This window comes from Felis catus, chromosome D3 (assembly GCF_018350175.1).
Source record: "Felis catus isolate Fca126 chromosome D3, F.catus_Fca126_mat1.0, whole genome shotgun sequence".
In the NCBI taxonomy this organism is placed as follows: Eukaryota; Metazoa; Chordata; class Mammalia; order Carnivora; family Felidae; genus Felis; species Felis catus.
This window is the reverse complement of record NC_058379.1, coordinates 51,627,802-51,650,353: the sequence shown is the minus strand read 5'-3', so window position 1 is coordinate 51,650,353 and position 22,552 is coordinate 51,627,802. Positions and strand designations below refer to the sequence as shown.

Below are 22,552 nucleotides of genomic sequence, written 5' to 3'. Positions count from 1 at the left end.
AGTTGATCATATAGTTGTGGGTCCATCTATTCATTTTCTATTCTGTTCCATTGATTTATGTACCTATTTTTTCTGTAGTCTTGGTGACTATAGTTCTGTAGTACAGCTTGAAGTCTGGAATCATTATGCCTCCAGCTTTGTTTTATTTTTCAAGATTGCTTTGGCTAAACAGGATCTTTTGTGGTTCCATACAAATAATAGGATTGTGTGTTCTAGCTCTGTGAAGAATGCTGGTGGTATTTTGATAGGGATTGCATTAAATATGTATATTGGTTTGGGTAGTATAAGCATTTTAACAATATTTTTCCTTCCAATCTATGATGATGGAATGTTTTTCCATGTCTTTGTGTCATCTTCAATTTCATTAGTGTTATATACAGTTCAGGCTACAAATATTTTATGTCTTAGGTTAGGTTTATTTCTAGGTATCTTCTGATTTTTGGTGCAGTTGTAAATGAGATCAATACCTTGATTTTTCTTTCTGCGGCTTCATTTTTTGGTGTATAGAAATGCACCAGATTTCTGTATGTTGATTTTGTATCCTGCAACTTTACTGAATTCATGTATCAGTTCTAACAATTTTTTGGTGGAGTCTTTGGGGTTTTCCATGTAGAGTATCATGTTGTCTGTGAATAGTAAATGTTTGACTTCTTCCTTGATGATTTGGATGCCTTTATTTCTTTTTATTATCTGCTGAAGCTAGGACTTCCAGTACTACGTTAAATAACAATGATGACACTGCACATCCCTGTCTTGTTGCTGACTGTAGCAGAAAATCTTTCAGTTTTTGCCCATTGAGGATATTAGCTGTGGGTATTTCATATATGGATTTTATGATGTTGAGGTATGTGCCCTCTATCCCTACTTTGTTGAGAGTTTTTAATCAAGAAATGATGCTGTACTTTGTCAAGTGCTTTTTCTGCATGTTTTGAGAGGATCATATGGTTCTTATCCTTTCTTTTATTAATGTGGTGTAGCGCATTGATTGATTTGCGAATACTGAACCACCCTTGCAACCCAGGAATAAATCTCACTTGATCATGTTGAATGATTCTTTTAATGTACTGTTGGACCCCATTTGTTATTATCTTGTTGACAATTTTTGCATCCATTTTTATCAGGGATATTGGCCTGTAATTCCTGTGTGTGTGTGTGTGTGTGTGTGTGTGTGTGTGTGTGTGTGTGTAGTCTATATCTGGTTTTGGAATGTCTGGTTTTGAATGTAGTCTATGTCTGGTTCATAGAATGAGTTTGGTAGTTTTTCTTCCATTTCTATTTTTTTTTGGAACAGTTTGATAAGAATATGATTTAACTTTTTAAATGTTTGGTAGAATTCCCATGTGGAACCATCTGGCCCTGGACTTTTGTTGGGACATTTTTGATTACTGATTCAATTTTTTTTGCTGGTTATTGGCTTATTCAAGATTTGTATTTCTTCCTGTTTCAATTTTGGTAGTTTATATGTTTCTAGGAATTTGCCCATTTCTTTCCGGTTGTCTAATTTGTAGGCATATAATTTTTCATATACTCTTATAATTGAAGGCACCTGGATGGCTCAGTTGGCTAAGCATCCAATTCTTGATTCCAGTGCAAGTCTTGATATTACAGTTCATGGGATTGAGTCCCATGTCAGGCTCTGTGCTATCTATATATTGGGATTCTCTCTCTCTCCCCCTTTCTGTCTGTCCCTCCACCACTCACGTGCTCTTTCTCTCTCTCTCAAAAAAAATAAATAAACTTAAAAAGAGACATAAAGGATATAAATAAATAAAATCATGAATGAGAGGAGAGATCACAACCAATACCACAGAAATACAAACTATTAAAAGAGAATATTTTTAAAATATTTATTTATTTATTTAAAGAGAGGAAAAGAGAGAGAATATGTGAGAGAATGGGGGAGGGGCAGAGAGAGAGGAGAGAGAGAATTCGAAGTAGACTCTGCACTGTCAATGAAGAGGTGGATGTGGGACTCAAACTCATGAAACGTGAGATCATGAGTCAAGAGTTGGATGCTTTGGGGCGCCTGGGTGGCTCAGTAGTTAAGTGGCCGACTTCGGCTCAGGTCATGATCTCGTGGTCCGTGACTTCGAGCCCCGCGTCGGGCTCTGTGCTGACAGCTCAGAGCCTGGAGCCTGTTTCAGATTCTGTGTCTCCCTCTCTCTCTGCCCCTCCCCTGTTCATGCTCTGTCTCTCTCTGTCTCAAAAATAAATAAACGTTAAAAAAAAAAGATTTTAAAAAAGAGTTGGATGCTTAACCAACAGAGCCACCTAGGTGTCACTCTCTTCTTTTTCATAAGTTGGCTGGGGTTTGTTTCTGTATCATTTATTTCTGCTTTTATCTGAATTATTTCCCTTCTTTTGCTGACTTTAGGCCTCATTTGTTGTTCTATTTCTTTCTCCTTTTAGTGTAAGTTTAAGTGGTGTGTTTGAGATTGTTTTTTCTTCTTGAGGTAGACTTGTACTGCTATATACTTCCCTCATAGGACTACTTTTGCTGCATCCAAAGGTTTTAGACCTTCTTGTTTTCATTTTCATTTATTTCCATGTATTTTTTTTAAATTTCTTCTTTAACTTCCTGATTGACCCATTTATTTTTTAGTAAGATTTTCTTTAACTTCTATGTATTTGTGATCTTTCCAATTTTTTCTTGTGGTTGATTTCAACTTTCATAGTATTGTGCTCAGAAAATATACATGATATGATCTCAATCTTTTTGTACTTGTTGAGGCCTTTAAGTCATTATTTTGTAAGACTGAATTGCTGGCCAAAACATGATGTGATGGTACTAAAGTTATTTGTTCCCAGAAAGCAAGAAATGGGGTTGGTTGCTGTTTTAAGAGAATTGAGGGCTCAAAATGGAGGTCTTGATTAGGGAATGTCTGTGCTTCCCAGACTATGAATGACCCTCAGTCTTACCCCATTCCTTCTTTGTGTATGAGCGCAGTAAACAACACACTGTCATACTGTGTTGTAGAGAGAAGATAGACAACTGACATCTACAGAGTGGTCATTCTACCTAACTTATTATGAAGAACATATTTTTCAGTAAAATACTTTAGATGAGCATTTTTTATAGATTTGAATATTTTCATCAGTTGGGTCTATACTGAAATGTGAATCATATGCCTTCCTCTGATACTTCTTCCGATCCACAATCTTCTCCTTTGCATCTAGCCAGCCCTTTAGCCACTGATGAAAAAAAAGTAACAGTTAGGTGTATTGTATATTGCATCTTCTACTTCATATCCACTCTTCCTCAGTTGACTATCCTGCAGAGACATTTATAAATTGGTTTTGAATGCTTTCCTGTTTATTGAGATATAATTTACATATAGCGTTGTGTAAGTTTGATCAAATAAAAAATAGCATGCATCCTGATACCAAAGGTAAAAGATAATATCAGTATGGGCCTATTTTGGAAAATTCTGTGCATGTCAGTTTTGATTGATGAAAGATTATTATTGTCTTAATATATGTTTTTTTTTTGTTAGCCTCTCTCAGAAACATCCTCTTGTTTTCTCTACCTTGCTCTATTATGCTGGAGGTGACAGCTACAGGCTCCCCTTCTTGGACTATATAACACTTTGTCTTCTTGGATTTGGACATTGGAAGAGATAGGGAGGAAATCAGAGGAGAGTGAAAAGAGGTCAGGAATTTTATAATCCCCTTTGTTTACCTACCCCAATACAATTCTGGCAGTTACTGCATTCCACTAGAGTTACCTCTCCTGTTTGGAAGTCTTTTCCATAGCACCACGTTTCAACTGGGTTCTTGTAACTATTGTCTTTCCCCTTGCCATTCAAAGGCCCCACTATTGCATCTTTCTGCTCCTTGTTAGTTTCCTTGTCCCTGATCACACCTTTGCAAATATTTGCTAAGTTAAATTATCTTTGCCACCCCATTAAATCTGCTGCATCAGTTTTTTTTTAGTATGCATTATGTTTTATGCTAATATATTGACTAATATATTGGCTCTGCCAACATTTGTCACTGAGTATCTAGTTTGTGAATAGAAGTCACCCCAGAACTTCTATCTATGATAGAACAATGTCTATCACATTGTGACTTTTGATTAGAAGAATTAGCATTGGAAAAACATGTGATATGTCAAATATTTGCAATGTACTTCAAATATTTCTTTAATAATGTTTTTAATACTATTATATTTAGTGACTACTATATTAACAAGAGTGACAGATCATTAATATAGTATAGTCAAGTCCATATCACTTGTCATTCTTAATTATAATGTGATGTTTTCCCTTCAGTTGTAAGAACAAGTCTCCCTTATATAAACATAGTGCACATATGGCAATGCTAATAAATGAGCAATCACAGCATACTAAAGCATTAGGAATGCATTTACTTGCTCGCAAACATGTGTTCTGTATAATGACATTGGCATATTCTATAAATTTAGTAGAAGTCCTGCCAAATTTTAAGCAATATGGAAGAGTAGCATAATTATGATAAAAAGAATGTTAAGGATGGTCACAGTAGTATCTAAGAATACTAGTATTGGTCCTAAAAAGTAGGAGAATTAGATGGGGGAGGGGACAGAGGAGTGAAAGGATAAAAAACCATATCTAACATTTACAAAGACTAACAAAGTTCCTGACAATGTGCAAAGTGTCCTACATTTCTAATCTCATTTAATAATCACAACAAAGCTAAGATGTAGGCACAGTTGCTATACTCATAACATGAAGATACTGAGGATCAGAGGAAAATAGGAGAAAACTGAGATGAAAAACCTTAAGGACAGTGGGGATAGACTACTTGTTATCTAGCCTTTAATGTTGGAGCCACAGTCTTGTGCTTATCACAAATAGAGTTGTAATTGACTTGTCATTTCATCTGTTTCAAATTCAAATATTCTACTGTATGTCATCTTCTATATTTTTAACTACTTTTGCTAATTTACCAACTAGATTGCAATAAGGTGTACCACCAATTGACCCTAACAAATTTTCACCGTCCAGTCACCTCATTTATGCATTATTTACTTGCTCAGCTGGGTTATATTGTACAGTTTATAGTTCATAATTACAATTACTCCCATGCATATATCTTCAATTCATTTTTATAATAGATAAACTATGCTTCTTTTTAAATAAGGATTCTGGATTTAATTTTGGATCCTAGGTATCTTGAAATTTATTTTTTTGCAATAAATTCAATGTGTAGTGAAGTGAATCCAGGTAGATGGCTCTGAACTATAGCTCAGATTGGGAAAATTTATGGAATGATATCAATTCCATTACCAAAGCATGGAAAAAAATCAGAAAAAATGGGGTAAATAGGAGAATGCTTGGGATTCTACACTTTGGATAAGCTTCCAGGTAATAATGGTGCTGATCTGAAGACCACAGTGTGAATAGGAAGGGATGTTGAATATTCTGGGGCAGGAGGGTGGGGGTTGTCTTTAAAGGAAGGAAAAGATAGGTTGGTAGTTGGGGAAAGTAGCAAGCTGGAGGGAAGGTTTTTGTTGTTGTTATTAAGATGAAAAACACATCAGCACACTGGTACTTTGGTGGGAAGGAATTAATGGTGAGAGAAAAGTGGAAGATTCAAAAGGAAGAGAATAGTAAAGGAATCACAGGTGGCTTAGGGCCTAAAACCTAGAAGAAATACAGAACATAAATGTAAAGACTGGCCCTGGACTTTAAAAAGGGCCAACATCTCCTCTTCTGAGACTCTTCTGAAGGTTGGAATAAGTATCCAACTATGTTTTTGCTGACTTCATTTCTGGCAGGTTTTCAAGGAACTATCCTTTAAATTTCATTTTCCCCTCCTCGTCCTTTTTCAGTGCCTCTCCTCTGTTCAGTGCCTCCCAAATCTGTTCTAAATCTGTTCTAAATCTGTCCCCTGGTCCTGTGTGGGTTGGGTTGGGTTGGGTTTGCTTTGCTTTGTTTTTTTTTTTTTTTTTTCAAACCACCATTGGATTTCATTCTTGCATTTTTTTCTCTGTTTCAACTCTTGCCAAAGAACTAATCCTTACCTCTTGCATTACTTGAAGCAAAGTGTGCTTCCTTCAAAAAGGCCAATCTCTCCTTTGTTTATTCACCTGGCAAAAATAAAGAAAAGATAGCTAAAGTACTAAACTATGCACTAAATACAGATTATCTCTCAATGTCTCCTTACTCCAAAACTGTACCTAAGATCTCAGTGTTAATCCCATCACTTGGATCTCAACACCTTTTACCTACCCAAGATATCACTCTTAAAATTGTGTACTGCTTCTCACGCATGATCCATCTTTAAATAATCTTTTGAGTTATAATTGCATGTGGTAGAATGTATTTATTGTAATTGTACAGCTTGGTAAGTTTTGGCAAAGGTATATTCTTTGGAACCATCACCACAGTGAAGAACTAGAATCATTCTATCATCCCAAAAATGTTTCCCCATAGTCCTCTAGTAAATTCCCCCAATTCTGGTCCTAGACTAATCCCTGATGTGATTTCTGTTACCATGGATTACTTTTGCTTGCTCTTGAATTTCCAAAAACAAGTGGAAACATACAGTATGCATTCTGTTTATGCATGATTTCATTCCTTTCAGTTATGTTTTTGAGTTGTATCTGTGTTTTATTTATCTATAGTTTATGTCATTTCAGTGACATAATGAATTGCATTATATGGCTATTTCACAATTTAATTACCCATTTATGCGTTGACAGACACTTGGGTTGTTTACTATTAGCTATTGAGAATGAAGTTTCTATGGGCATTCTTATACATATCTCCCTGTCGTTACATGTTTTTATGTTTCTTAGATAGATACTAAGGAAAGGGTATTTATGGTTGTATAGTAAGTGCATTTGTGACTTTATAAGAAACTCCAAATTGTATTCTAAGTTGTATGTGACATTTTGCATTCCTACTAGCGATGTGTGAAGATTCCAGTTGCTTTACAACCATGCTAAAACTTGTCATTGTCAGGCTTTTCAAATTTTAGTCAATCTAGTTGATGTATAGTGCTATTGCATTGTAGTTTCAACTTGCATTTTTCTGCTGTTGATATTATCTTTTTATGTGCTCATTGATCAAATGCGTATCTTCTTTCATGAAGTTCTCTTCAAATATTTGGCTCACTTTTAAGAATTGTCTTCTTTCTATTGAGTTATAAGACTTCTTTATATATTTAATATGAGGACTTTTATATATATTTTTCTTCCATTGTCTTGCCTGCCCTTTCATTGTCTAAATGGTGTCATTTGAAGAGCACTTTTAGTTTTAATGAAATCCAATTTATGTTTTTTTTTTCGTTTATACATTATTTTTTGTCCTAAGAAATTTTCACCTGCCCCAAAATTGCAAAGACTTTTTCTCTCTAGAAGTTTCCCTTTATGGGGTGCCTGGGTGTCTCAGTTAAGCATCCAACTTCGGCTCAGGTCATGATACATGGTTCATTTGTTCATCATGATCTCACAGTTTGTGAGCCAGAGTCCCACGTCGGGCTCCGTGCTGACAACTCAGAGCCTAGAGCCTGTTTCAGATTCTGTGTCTCCCTCTCTCTTTGCCCTTCTCTGTCTCTCTCTCTCTCTCTCTCTCTCTCTCTCTCTCTCTCTCTCCCTCTCCAAGATAAATAACTATTAAAAAATTAAAGTTTCTCTTTAAAGTACTTATGGATTTATCCTTTATTTATGATTTGTTTTTAAGTCTATTATTCAGTTAGAGTTATTTTTATATATGGTGTAAGATGAGTTAATGTTAACTTTTATATGAATATTCAGTTCATCCAGCATTATTTCTTGAAAAAAACAATTTCCCTCATTGCATGTTAGTGTTTTTTCAAAATTAATTAAAAACTTGTGTGACTCTTTCTCTGTTCTTTGTTCTATTCTATTGATCTATATCCCTATCCTAATGCAGCTACCACATTCACTTGATTAATGTAACTTTACAATATGTCTTCATATCAGGTAGTAGAAATATTCCAACATTATTCTTTGTCCTAAAAATTGTTTTGGAAGGGGCACCTGAGTGGCCCAGTCAGTTAAGCATCTGACTTCAGCTCAGGTCATGATCTCGCGGTAGATAACTTTGAGCCCTGCATTGGGCTCTGTGTTGACAGCTCAGAGCCTCCCTCTTTCTCTACCCTGCTCTCTCTCTCTCTCTCTCTCTCTCTCTCTCTCTCTCTCTCTCTCTCAAAAATAAATGTTATTTTTTTAAATTTGTTTTGGAAGTTGAAGTGGTTTGCACAAGGGCACCATATTAATTTCTACAAAAATACCTCCAGGTAATTTGAATGAATCTTGTTAAATTCATAGAACAGTTTTGGTACAAATAACATCTTAATACAGAAATTTCTATTCCATAAAACTGTTATATTTGTCCATTTATTTTTCTTCCTTCCTTTCTTCTTTTTCTTTTCTTTCTTTCTTTCTTTCTTTCTTTCTTTCTTTCTTTCTTTCTTTCTTTCTTTCTTTCTTTCTTTCTTTCTTTCTTTCTTTCTTTCTTTCTTTCTTTCTTTCTTTTCAATAGCTCTTAGTGGCATTTTGTCTTTTTCCCCTCATCTCCCTACCCCTCTCCCCTCCTCCAGCAATGACCAGTTTGTTCTCTGTATTTATGGGTCTGTTTCTACTTTTTGTTTGTTTAGTTTGTTTGTTTGTGACAGCATTTTTAGTAGTCTTGAACATGTTTTATTAAATTGAACTCCAGTATTTAATATTTGTCACAATATTGTATATGGCGCTCTAAATATTTATTTTAAATTATTTGTTGTTAGTTTAAAGAAATATAATTGAACAATGTTGGGTGTTTATCTTACATAATATGAACTAGGTGAATGTATTTACAATTTCCTAGTATCTGAGGATTTCTATGCACATTTTATGTCATCTGTGAATAACGAAAGTTTTATTTTCTCCTTGCAAATATTTTAGTCCTTAATTATTTTCTTGCTTTATTTTTCTGGCTATGTCCTCCAGTATAATAGGGAAGGAAGATAGGGAGAACAGACATTCTTGGCTTGTTACTGCTCTGAGGGATAACATATGTTCTTGCTTTCGTCATTGCATATAATGAAGTCTATAGATATTTCATATATGCCCTTTATCAGGTCAAGGAAGTTCCCTTTTATTTTCAGTTTGCTGCAAAAATGTTATGTTCTGTGTTTCTTTTGTTCTGTTTTTAAATGATGCATGGGTGACAGATTTCTTCAAATGCCTTATCCATGTATTTAGATGATACATATTTTCTTTTGTTTTGAATAGAAAGTGAATTATATCAGTTGGTTTTTGAATGTTAACCCAACCTGTGTGATTTTGATAAGTACTCTTTGTTATGGTGTATTAACATTCTTGTGTATCATTCAGTTTAATTTCCTATTATTTTATTAAGAACTGTAATGTCTACCTTAATTGGGGTTGTCATTGTTTTTACATTCTCCCAGAGATCAATGTGTTAAACATATCCAGGATACTACTGATTTTAACTGTATTACAAAAATTACCAAATATGTACACACATATATATCTGTACATTGATACGTTTATACATAGAATTTTTAATTCTTGTGCTTCTAACCCTGCTGTGTCCTTTCATTTAAAACATATTTCTTTTTGATAACTATAACTGAACATTTTGTTTTATACTGTCTTATACTTTTGGCCTTTTATATGGGAGTTGTGAACACATACATTAATATGATTAGTGATAAGTTTTGATTAAGTAATCCTCTTGCTCTTTTTTCTAACTGGCCCATATATTGTTTTTTTCACTTTATCTCATTTTCTGAGTTATTTAGCATTATGTACTTTTTAGTATTCCATGTTAGGCTTCCATTTCTTTTGACAAATTGTTCTGAATGATTCCTTAGTAAATTATTCACATATTTAAGTAGTCAAATATACTTTCTTATAATTTGGCCGATGACCCTCAAAACTGTAAAAATTTCTCTCATTTTTGTTGTTTCACATTTCATATTCCCTATTTTGTATGCTTGTGTTATCTCTTATTTTCATAAACTTTTGTTTGTTTTCCTTTCCTTTAAATATTAGTTTAGGTGAATTTGACAAACTATATCAACTTTGCTGTTATCCTCATTATTCTTTTCTTCTGTTACTCTTCTTGTTACTGTTATTTTATTTTTCTAAGTTCTTATTTGACTTGATAATGCGAGTTAACTCATTATGTTCAAGAGAAACTCACAACCATGAACACTTCTATTACTAAAAATAACACCAGAAATGCACATGAAACTTTAGAAAATCTTTTTATTCCAGGAATAAGAAAGGAATATTTTAAATATCCCCTGGGAACCTACTAGTGCTTATTTCATTTAACAAGTAAGAGCATTACTTCTAAAGAGAAGTAACAGGCACAACAAATATATGACTACTAAAATGAGTGAGCATGTGTTGTCACTAACTTCAATTTCCATTTCTACAAAATGATGATGATACTAGTCTCGATTTATTGTGATAAGGATAGAATGATAATCCTAGTAGTAGTCGTCGTTGTTATCATTGTCACCTTCACAACAATTTTATATCGCATACAATACCCTGGACAGTCTAAGATTCTTACAGTGCATATGCTTGATTCCAGTAAATATTACTTTCTTTCTTACAGTTTAAAGATTTCACAAATTTAACAGTCATGCTATACGATTTAATTGGAAAACAGTTATTGGCAGTTTTATTTATTTTTTTGTTTGTTTTCATACTTTAGTTGAGAATTCTGTCAATTTAAGGCTTTCCCAAAACATGAATAAACATCTAATTCATCTAATTCAAAGAGGACTACTAATTTACTTAACTATCCCGGAGAAGATAAAGTTGAATGAGAACATACATCCTCTGTTTCTCAGCAGGGTATCCTTGTTTTTCCTTGTCATTATGCTTAATTAGAGCTTTAAATATATGTTTCTTGAAAAAATTATATTTCTGTCAACTGCTGTCATTCAGTTCCCAATTCCATGTCACTCTGAAGTAATAGAGTACCTGACAATCTTCTGACAGAATCCAGCTGTCAGACAGCTATGCTGATTGCTACTGCTTCCCTTCAACCTAATTAATGATTTATTAGTTTCATCAAACCAAAGATAATCTTTTCTGTTTCAGTCAACTTTAGCCCGGAGGTGCCCAATATAATGCTATAATTTTTCTCTGAGCTCATCTATTTTTTCTTCCACATGCGTGAGACAGAATAACTTTGTTGTTTTTCTATGAAGGCAAAGTTCATTTTAAATACCAAGAATCTTTAAAGGGCTTGAAATAATTTGTATCACATAGTATATACATGATGGCATTGTACACATAAAAAAGAATTGTCATTTTTTAAATAAAACAGAATACACAAAAGTGAGCTAACTATAATTTCAGTAATGAGCCTGTACCTTAACTTTCAGATACATAATTGTTAAGATCAGAAATAGAAATAAATGTACTATTAACAAAACTGAGACATACAGAACCACTAACTCACAATTTTATGTTTCACTGTACATCGACATATGCATATGCAGGCATCATATCTGTATTTACTTTTTGTTGTTGTTAGTTCTGTGACAATGGTTCTTGGTTTGTTAATGTGTCTCTATCCTACATGAGATAATCAAGCCAAATTTGAAAGTATTTACTGATTGTTATTAGAATTGTTGAGGCTTTTTTGGGGGAAAAGGGAAAGGGATACGTAGCTCTAACAATCTTTGTAAAAGTTAGACTTGCACTTGGGATTATACCAAAAAGATAAAAATTTTTCCGTTTAACCTTACTTCTTCTTAGTATTGCCATAAAGATACAATGGCCCTAAAATTTTTAAATAGAAGAAAAATCTCATTTGTAGAGAATTGCTCATACTATCGTTATCTGTAATTCCCTTATAAGAGGTTCCAAAGCTTAATGATTTTGAAGGAAATGTGAACTATATTAAATTTAGCAATATAGCACACATTTACTTTACAAAAGTTGGTCTATGGATGGAAAGAAAAGTTTCTATCACAACTTCTCTATCCATAACACCTAGAAACACACACTGATATACACATACAGAGGACACACACACACACACACACACAATTTGCAAACCCTAAATCCCAGAAATTGTTAGATATTCTCTCCTGAGTTATTTTTTTCCAAACAATTTCAGTGGGAGAGATTGCACTTAACTCACATTTGTGCATTGGAGGAAAAGAAGGCAGAAGAAGAGAAAGAACAAGAGAAGAAAGAAGAGGAGGAGGAAGGGAAAGCATCTAAGTACCCCTTCTGGGTCAGTATTTGAAAGAATGGTATATGTCCTGGGAGACTTTTACCACATTTGTTAGTAATAATTTAGTAAGGTACACACTTAGTCTATTCTCTTCTAAACATTACAAAATAGAGGGTGCTGGAGATTTCCAAATCTGAAATAATATCTGTCCGAATTGCACTTCTTTCATAAACAAGTTAAATCTAGGTTCCAAACAGCCTTTCTGTCTTCAGAAGATATCTACATTTATAAATTGTGTTTTTAACTTGAAAGAAATAGGGTAAACCTTAGTTATACTTAATTACCAATAGCATTGTGGGAATAAACACAATTTACACCTACAATACTTAACTAATGAAAGAAGTGGTTTCACCCAACAGTCAAAAATACAGTAAACCAGCAAACCAGAGCTAATCACTAGTAGAAAAGTCAGCTACATGCAATCAGCATTCTATGTATTATTTAAGAAGGTGATAGCTTTATCTGTATGCTGTGATGATAGTGATTATAATTCTATAATGCCATGAAAATGAGTGAGAATCTAAACCTCTTGGGAAAATTCATGAAAATTACATGTGTGTATGTGTGTGTGTGTGTGTATATATATATATATATATATATATATATATATATATATATATGTGTGTGTGTGTGTGTATGTATATATATGTATCTGTATATATGTATATATGTATATATGTATATGTGTGTGTATATGTATATATATATATTTACACATTTAAATTCTGAGAAATACCATGTATTAGTAGTACTATATAATAGTAACAAATTAAAGGTAACAATTATATCTTAAAGAAAAAAATTTTAAATGGTGTCATAAAATTTCAAGAGTTTGATGATATACTTTCTTGTAAGTAAAATACTTAAAATATAAACTAGAGAAACCTATTGAATAATTTATTATGACACATGCAGTTACTTACTTCTAGGTGACCAGATCAGATTTGGGTCCACATAGTAACAACAAAAAATCATTAACCCCAATGACTGTTTGTGGCCCATGTGAAATGAGTTTGTATCTTACCCTAGACTGAAAAATCTACTCTGATAATTGGCATCAAAAATAAACCTCATGTGAAAGGCTAACATATGTGTATTCCTTTACATCTTAACCTATATTACTGCCACATATCTGGAGAATGACTACTGAATAAGAATGACATAGAGTGTTCCTAAATGACACCTAAATATGTAAAGACTTTTCCTAGTTTTCTTCTTTCTCCAAGTTTTCTTCCTTCTCCAAGGTGTCTAAAGTAAAATCTTCCCATTCACCATGAGCCAAAATTTGCTAACAGCAGAGGATATGTTATCACATGTATAAAGTATAGTGCATATCTTGAAATATAATATGGGAAACTGTTATGTTTATTTTTTAACATCAGTGTGGTTAAGACAATCCTATGTATTAAATCAAATGCATATTAATAGAGGAAAATATAATTAAGTGAGCACGTTGCCTTGCCTAAAAGTCAAGAAGTTATTAAATCTTGGCAACAACATCTGTAGTAACATGATTGTTATTCTACTAGACAAGTCCCCAAAATAATATTTATAATTATCATTATTGTAATCAAGCACTGGTGAATGTGACTGCCACTAACCAAGACATTAAATTAATTCACCCACTTTTAGTAATATGTGCAATTGTCACATGTCTTGAAGTATATACTCGTGTGAATAAAACCTATGTATCCACTACCAAAAATAAAGTTAGAAGTATATAGAATTAATATATTACTAACATTTGTGGTGTAACAATGGCCTATTTACAACACTGTCTCATTTAATGCTCACAGGAGGTATGTGTATTATTTTCTCTATTTTATAAATAAAGAAACTAACTTTGAGTGGGGATAAATGTGCTCTGAAGTATACATATATGATTGTAGAGTTAAAAAGCATGTTACCATTTAGAAGGTCATTGGTGAATGTTAACTCAGATAAAATGGTATTGGGAGATATTATGGGATAATTAAATTGAGTAGCAATGATTGATGGTTGGAAAAGAGTACTGACACATCTAAATATGACAGGGCAAGAGAGGCATCAGTTGTCTATTCTAATATCTAAAAACTGCCTGCTCACTTCCTTCTGATTTTTACTTTTTTGTCCCTGACTCCTTTGGTCTTATAAAATTGCTCTGCTATTGGCACAATGCATTTTACATTGAACAGAGTGATTGTGCTTTCAGTCAACCTCCTATAGGATGATAGTATATATAATGATTATATATAGATAGATTATATATAGATTATATAGATTATATGGATTTATTATGTATAATATATTTATTATGTATGTATATATATGTATGTGTGTGTGTGTATATATATATATATATATACATATATGTATATATCTTATATCCACAATATGTAGATTTGCCATTATTATGGAATACATCTTTCTGAAGACCTTGGGTTGCTTGACATCATTCCTAATTTTATATATGTAGGCAAATTATGGCTCTGCTTTGATTACTTGCGGATAAAGTTTACTACTTAATAAAAAGTCAGTTGTTTTATTATTTATTGCATCAAATATTGTTTTAATTGATAGTATGGTAAATATATTATAGATTCAGTGACTCCTATATAAAACTCAGTATAAAATTGAGAAAGATAAAAGTTCACCTTGAGGGGTGCCTGGGTGGCTCTGTTTATTGAGCATTGGACTCTTGATTTTGGCTCAGATCATGATCACAGGGTCATGGGATTGAGCCCCACAACCACATTGGGCTCCGTGCTGTGTGTGGCGTCTGCCTAAGATTCTCTCTCTCTCTCCCTCTGACCCTCTCCACCCACCCCCAGATTGCATGTGCTCTCTCTTTAAAAGAAAAAGAAAACGTTCACCTTAGAAGCCTCCTATCTCAAATTTCTGGTATTTTTAAGGGTCAGTTGCTGATTTCAACTCTAGCTTTTTACTCTATATCACATATTTCCATATATATTGTCTTGTTTTGTTCCCAGCACAAACGTGTGACTTTACAGATATCCCTTCTTCATGCATGTACATCTACATATATGAAGATTCTGAAAGGCAAAGAGAATTTTAATGTGAAAAAGATTTTGCATAACAGAGAAAGATTTGACCCTATAGTCCCTATCCTAAACTTAGTAAACTTTCTATGAATATTTTACTTTATTTAGTGTTTATTTGTTCTTTCTAGACATTAAGTAGGAGTTCAATATATGTTGAAAATTAGAATATACATTAAAAACCTCATTTTTCATATATATGATAATGGCCTTTGCTTTCTCAATACATAATCTTAACCATAATTTGAATAGTTGTAGTTAATAGAGTGAAATCATTTTCATGGGAATTTCTGGATCAAGAAATAAATACAGTGTTAACTTTGGACTATAATTTGATCATAAGTTTAATACAGAATTAATGTTTATTGGTGCCAGGGTGGCTTAGTCGGTTAAGCATCTGGTTCTTGATTTTGGCTAAGGTCATGATCTCAAGGTTTATTAGTTTGAGCCCTGTGTTGGACTCTGTGCTGACAGCACAGAGTATGTTTGGGATTTTCTCTCTCCCTTTCTTTCGGCCCATCCCCCACACGTTCATGCTCTCTCTCTCAAAATAATAAACTTTTAAAAAGTCAAAACATTAAAAAAAAGGATGTTTACAAATAATAAAATTTTATTTCCTGCAACTATTTGCATTTTATTTAATTATTCAGATTCTTTAAATATACACACATATATTGTTTTATGAATATGTACAATTTCTTGTTAGAATGTAAATAAGTATTTCTTCATGTTTATGTATATATATTTTGTTCCTTTTTTTGTTTGGCTCCCCCATTCCTCTTATGTCCCTGCAATTAACTTCCTTGACTCATTTCACAACCTACATTAACATCTTACAACTGAATTTCAATTTATTTTCATGTGTTTTTAAGCTAATTGAATTACTTTCCTATTATATTAAAGTCCCTATGAATTTTACAAATAAAATCTACTTGTTATTGAGTATTGTCCGTTTGGTATTTTGCTAGGAACTGGGGAGGGGCAGACAGAGAGCAAGAGAGAACCCAAGCAGGTTCCATTAATATGGCAGAGCCTGATACAGTGCTCAATCCCATGACCCTGGAATCATGACGTGAGCTGAAATCAAGAGTTGGCTGCTTAACCAACTGAGCCACCCAGGCATCCCACTAGATTTTAACTTTGTTATTTTTTGTTTGTGATTAGTAGTGACTATTTATACCTGTATTTATAAGTAGGATAATAGACAAAACTTTATTTTTTTAATACTAACAGACTTCAGTAGTAAAACTTAACTAGTTTCCTAAAGTACATTTATGAATTTAATATTTTTCCCTACATCCTTGTTTAATTAAATAACTAAATAGCAAAATTGTTTAAAAGTTAGATAAAACTCAGCAGCTGTGAACTTTAAGTGAGGAATGAAATTGAGACAAGGTATATACTTGAAATTAATATAACATTTTGTGTGAAATATACAAAAAAAAGATCATCTAGTTTAACAATCTTCATTTGTTTGCCTTTCTAATATTGAATTTAAGTTTATATACTTTCTACTCCAACAGTAACATATTTGTTTTTTCATATAGTATTTCCATTAGAATAATCTAGTCTAGTTAAACTTTGCACTTTTTACAGTGATTACTTCTTTGTTCAGTGATTTTAGACATCTTTTTTCTAATTACCAGTCACAGAGAGTTTTCTAGTTTTTGTTGGTGGTGTTACTATTGATTTCTAACTTAATTGCATTATGATCAGAGATGTGATCCTAAGGGGAATATAATTAGAGAAATTATATTAAATTATATTGTCTACTGTGAAGAGACTTTTCATAAATGTTCAATTTGTGCTTGAAAAATGTGTTCTTCACTTCTTAAATGTTATATTCCAATACTGTCCAAAATATTCCTGATAAATTAAGCATGCAAACTGTTCAATTAATACCTTCTATGTCATGTTATTTTTATTTATTTGACCCATTAATTTCTGAGAATAGTGCTTAAACATTCTAGCATGTTCTTAGATTAGTTAATTCCTACTAAAATTGGATTCGTGAAGTCCTACCTATTTTATCTATTATGAAGCTAAGTTATTTGGCATAACAAATTTGTAATTATTATATCTTGTTACTGAGTTGAACATTATATCATTTTCTGGAGATTCTCTTGATTTGTGTTTTATCCTAAAGTCTTTTTTTTTGACCATTTAATATCTTTCACCAGGTTATTTTTTTTTCTTCATTCTTTAACTCTCTGGCTTCCTGCATTCTTATGTTTTAGAAATTTTCCTTGTAAATAACATATTTAAACTTTGTTTTTTTCTAAGGTAGATTTATTAATTTAATCTATATTTTTTCATTATATTGACATATGCCTTCCTATTCTTTTACCATGTGCTTTCTCTCTCTTTTTCCTTCTCTCTCTCTCTCTCTCTCTCTCTCTCTCTCTTTATATATATATATATATATATATATATATATATATATATGTTTTGGGGGGGTTGGTTTTTTTTGTTTTACTTATTTACTTTAGTTGAGAGAGCATGCAAGCAGGGAAAGGTCAGAGAGAGAGAGGAGGCAGAGAATCCTGTCAGCACAGAGCCAGATGCAGAGCTTGAACCCACAAACCATGAGATCATGACCTGAGCCAAAATCAAGAGTTGGACACTTAAGAGGTACCTGGGCGGCTCAGTCAGTTAAGTGTCCAACTTTGACTCAGGTCATGATCTCAAGGTTCATGAGTTCAAGCCCCACATCGGGCTCTGTGCTGACAGCTCAGAGCCTAGAGCCTGCTTCAGGTTCTGTCTCCCTCTCTCGCTGCCCCTCCTCCACTCATGCTCTGTTTCTCTCAAAAATGAATAAACATTAAAAAAAATTAAAAAAAAAAAAAGGAGTTGGACTCAACTGACTGAGCCACCCGGGTGTCCTTCTTTTTTATTTATATTTAAATTGGGTTTCTGTTTCCCACTGTTTTTTTTTTTTTTAAACTTCTTTTGAAAGGATTTATTTTATTTTATTTTCCCCCATGTTTTCAAATAGATTTTCCAGCAAGTTTTATACTGTATAATTACTTTTGTCTGCTTATGAAACAATTTTAGGAAAAGCTAATTTATGTGTTACTAATCAATAACTTTATGTACTTTTGAAGCGCTTTACGTACTGTCTACATTATATGCTATTTCGAGTAACTAATGTCTGTCTTGTTTCTTCCTATATTTAGGCATTTTTATATTATTGTTGTATACAGCCAATCATTGTTTTGATATATGCACTATTTCCTAGAAATATTTACCAATAGTGTTGCTCACCATTTCTTATATTTCACATCACATCTTATATTTCACATCACCATTGTCTAAGCAACCTGTATCATTTCCTTTAGATAAGATTTGTTGATTGAACTTTTCAAAGTTTATCTAAGCATGTCTTTCTTTTATTCTATAACTTGAAAAATAAATTCAGTTTTGGGTATAGAATAAATGTTCTTTTCTCTCTACACAGTAAATATACTATTGTATCGTTTTCCCACTCTAATTGTCTTGGTTGAGTGTCAGGTATCAGTCTATTACTGTTTTCATGTCCCATAATCTGAGATTTCTTCTAGGTTGCTTTCAAGATCTGTCTTGCCTTATGTTTATTAATCAATCAATCAATTAATTTGAATACAGTTTCACCATTACTCCTCTAAAGTTTATTTTATTTTATTTCCCAGCTTTCGGTTTCCTGGGGTTTTTTGATCTAAGAATTGGTGTTTTTAATCAAATAGAAAATCTTTGGCCTTGTCTCTTTGAAAATTACGTCTTCCTTTTTATTGTACTATTCCCAGCATCATGAACCTGTGGACTAATTCTTAACATGTTTGAACTTTAGTTTTCTTAACTATAAAATAGTGATAATGGTCCTCACCTTAGAGATTCCTTAAAAGAATTAATTATGTTGTATTTAAAAAGCACAGTGCCTAGTACATATTAGGGATTGACTACTGCTTATTTTCTATTTATCTGGCTTAATGAAGCTTAATTTAATTTTGTTGGATACTAAAAATATCTAACTTTTTGTTCAGAACACATGATTAACTTAGAAATCTTAAACCTCGAGGTTGGATGGCTTATTACATAAAAAAAAAATTCTGTATGGCCTCAATAAAAATAAAAAAGAAAAAGGAAATAAAACCCTCTGCTATTTATGTGTTTAGTAGTCTATCATCACAGAATAGTCCATGTTTGGGGCTTTACAGTGCTTTGTCAGAAAAGGAGTTAGTGGAAATGAAATTATTAACAATATTACCAGGTTTTTTTCACTTAAAGATGTTGGATTGTACAATTTAAGAAATAAATTTTTATTTTTAATGTATATAATGACAAGTTCATTTTGTTCTAGTAATAATGCCTTGTTTACATACTCCCAACTATTTTCTCCCTACTGAATCGTTTCTTTTGTTAGCCTAAGACTTCAGTTCTTCTCATCAAATATTTGGCTTAACTATTGATATTTTCTCTTAAAAATTGTAAGGTTAAGTTAGAAGGATTTGGTGTGATGGAGCTTCCAAAGGAAGTTTCCTGAGAGAATTATCATAAACAATTTTGATTGCTTTATTCTATTATAAGAGCAACACTAGTAGTTGTGGCTGTGTGGAGAGGAAGAGAGAGAGGGGAAAAGGACAGTGTCGTAGACTCTAAGTCTACAGTTCTCTTTTGGTCAGCGAAAAGCGTGGAATGCAGGATGAAAAGCGAGAGATGGCTAATGTCTGGGAAAAGACAACAGCTGAGAATAAGGGTCCTTGCCCATATTTATTAAGATCAGAAGGCTTACAAACGTGATGGGCGTGCACAGAGATAATGAATCGGTGAACTTTAACTCATGGGCATGATGGAAAAAGGGGTGTTGAATATATATGGTGTTTGGGGTTTGGGTCAATATAAAACAAAATCTGGGCACTGAGCAGATGCACAAATGGTTGTTAATGGCAGACAGGAGGCGCCATGTCTGTTTATCTTAGCTAGCCTAGGGGATAAGACAGGGCAAATAATATCAAGGTTAACAAGGCACCTTTTCTTTTGTGAATCTTCTCCACTCTGGGCAAATTCGCCCTGCAGGGCAGAGCAGCAGTCTATAGCCCAATTTACCTGTTTACCTAATCTGGTCCTTCCTTCCTATGAAATAAGCTTTCAGCTATAGTACTAAATTGGGGGGCACATTCGCCCTGAATACCTAATCTTTATTTCATATACCTGTGTTATATATTGGGGCATTTGCCCCTCCCTATGCTGGGTGCCTTTGCACCTCCCTGCTTTATACTGGGGGCCCCAGCCCCCCTTTATTCTAGAGGCCTAAGCCCCCCTTCTCTATCCTTATTTGCCTAATATTGTTTACCCAAACTCAGGTGTTAGCATCCTATGGCTTTGTACTTCTTCATGCCTTGTTAACCCATTGGTGTAAGCCTGGGGCATTCCTAAGCTTATTCCCCACAACTGAGTAGTACTGGCTTCTTAAATACGACTTTTTACTTTGTTCTTGTTGCTTTCAAATGTATTTTAGATTTTCTACATGAAGAATAGAATTGCATTAAAAAGTAAACATAAGTGACTTAAATAAGTAAGAATGCATTTAAAATGTTTCAGTGGTGGGGCGCCTGGGTGGCTCACTTGGTTGTGTTGCACTCTTGATTTCGGTTCAGGTCATGATCTATGATCTAGGGATTCGTGAGATCAAGCCCCGTGTCAGGCTTTGCGCTGAGTGTCATGCTGGCTTGAGATTCTCTTCCTTTCTCCTTGCCCCTCCCCTGCTTGTGCTCTCTCTCAAAATAAATAAATAAACATTTAAAAATGAATAAATAAAATGTTTAGTGAATGCTATGACATTTGGAACTGTAGGATGTGTTAAGTGTCATCAACACTGGAATTTACCGTTTATTTCTCATAGGTCCAAAATGCATATGTAGCTGAGTCTAAGTGTACATATGTAACTGGCTTTGGTATAACTCACATATAGCTGAGTTACATTGTAATTTACATACAACCACTGATGCATGTGTAGGAAATAACATTGTTTTATTTCCTTAAACTCATTTTATCTCTTCCTTCTACCTGTCAAACTTCTGGGCAATAAATAAAATGAAACAAAAATAGTATTCTCAAATAATTGTTGATCTCATAAATTATAAAATATAATTTTAGATTAAGATCATTTCCTCTCCCTCTTCTCTAAGATGGCTTGCATGAGAGCCTTACATGATCTCTTGACACTGAAGGAAAAAGAGGCAGTGGAAAAGGGGCAATGTTCCTGCCTTAGGAATCTTTAGTGAGGTAAATTCTTAACCCAATAGTCTCATTCTCTGACTCCATGCTTGCCTGAGATTTCACATTGCTCTTCATGTCTGAATATTCCCTATGTCATATCCATCTCCTTTGTGAGATAATATACTTGTCAATCCCCTTTCTGTCCAGGAGCCACAATAATGGACTAGATGTGTAGAGAAGGAAACTAGCTAACAGAACAAACCAAACTGAGAGATCTTTCACAATGACTACATCAGTTATAACTATACACATATACATGGGTGTAGGGGAGAAAACACATGTGAACCAAAATTGTGCCCAAGTATGTTTTTGTAACAGAAGAAACATATTTAAAATCATTGTGGAAATCAACTAATACTCTCATATTTGGACTTACTAAAGACAGTTTGAGAGGAAGAAAGGAATAGAGGAATTTAGAAATCTCTGCAAGTTAAGTGCAGTCACTGCACTGAAGGTAGGTAGGTAACCTGTTGGTTAGCAGGGCATATTCAGGAGGCCCAGTACAGGAAGATAGTTTAGAATAAGAAGGGTTTTGGAGAGCTGATCTTCTGCAAAATAATATCAAGAAATTTGTGTTTCTGACAAAATCCAAAAAGGTAGAGACTTGAAAAATCAGGAATCAGAGATTATTTACATGAAGTATGGTGCCAAACTGGATAGCAGTGTAAAATCTACATCATCCTAAAACTTCTGAAAGGGTTGGTACACACCAGTGCATTCTACAAGTGAGCTGTTTGAAGGAGAAACTAACATAGGTGGATGGGTATCTTGAGAGTTGCAAACTGCAAGGCTACATAATCCATTCCGGAAAGCGATTCAGTGCCTAGATAGACTAAAAACTGTAAGTCATTCTCAAGTGTTTGAATCCTTAAAAAAAGAAAAAAGAAGCAGAGGAACACAGAATATACTCTGTAGAGTATAGACTGAATCACAAAGGGGTGAAAACCACAGGAGACATGTGGGGAAACATGTATTTAAAAAATGTTCTTGTTTTGTTAACAACATAAAATGCATAATAAACCCATTAAATAAAACATT

At 33.4% G+C, this 22,552-nt stretch overlaps 1 long non-coding RNA gene across 9 annotated transcripts in view; it reads right to left on the bottom strand.

Moving 5' to 3' along the window:
- The window catches only part of LOC109493053, a 151,646-nt gene that overhangs the window by 37,471 nt on the left and 91,623 nt on the right, over positions 1-22,552 (bottom strand). For 6 of the 9 annotated variants that reach the window (XR_006588215.1, XR_006588214.1, XR_006588217.1 and 3 more), the window contains one exon: positions 6,005-6,070. This is a non-coding gene — a long non-coding RNA (uncharacterized LOC109493053). Of the gene's footprint in view, positions 1-3,054; positions 3,273-6,004; positions 6,071-22,552 lie in introns of those variants that run through there. The other 3 variants (XR_006588220.1, XR_006588218.1, XR_002147071.3) reach the window with 2 other exon arrangements.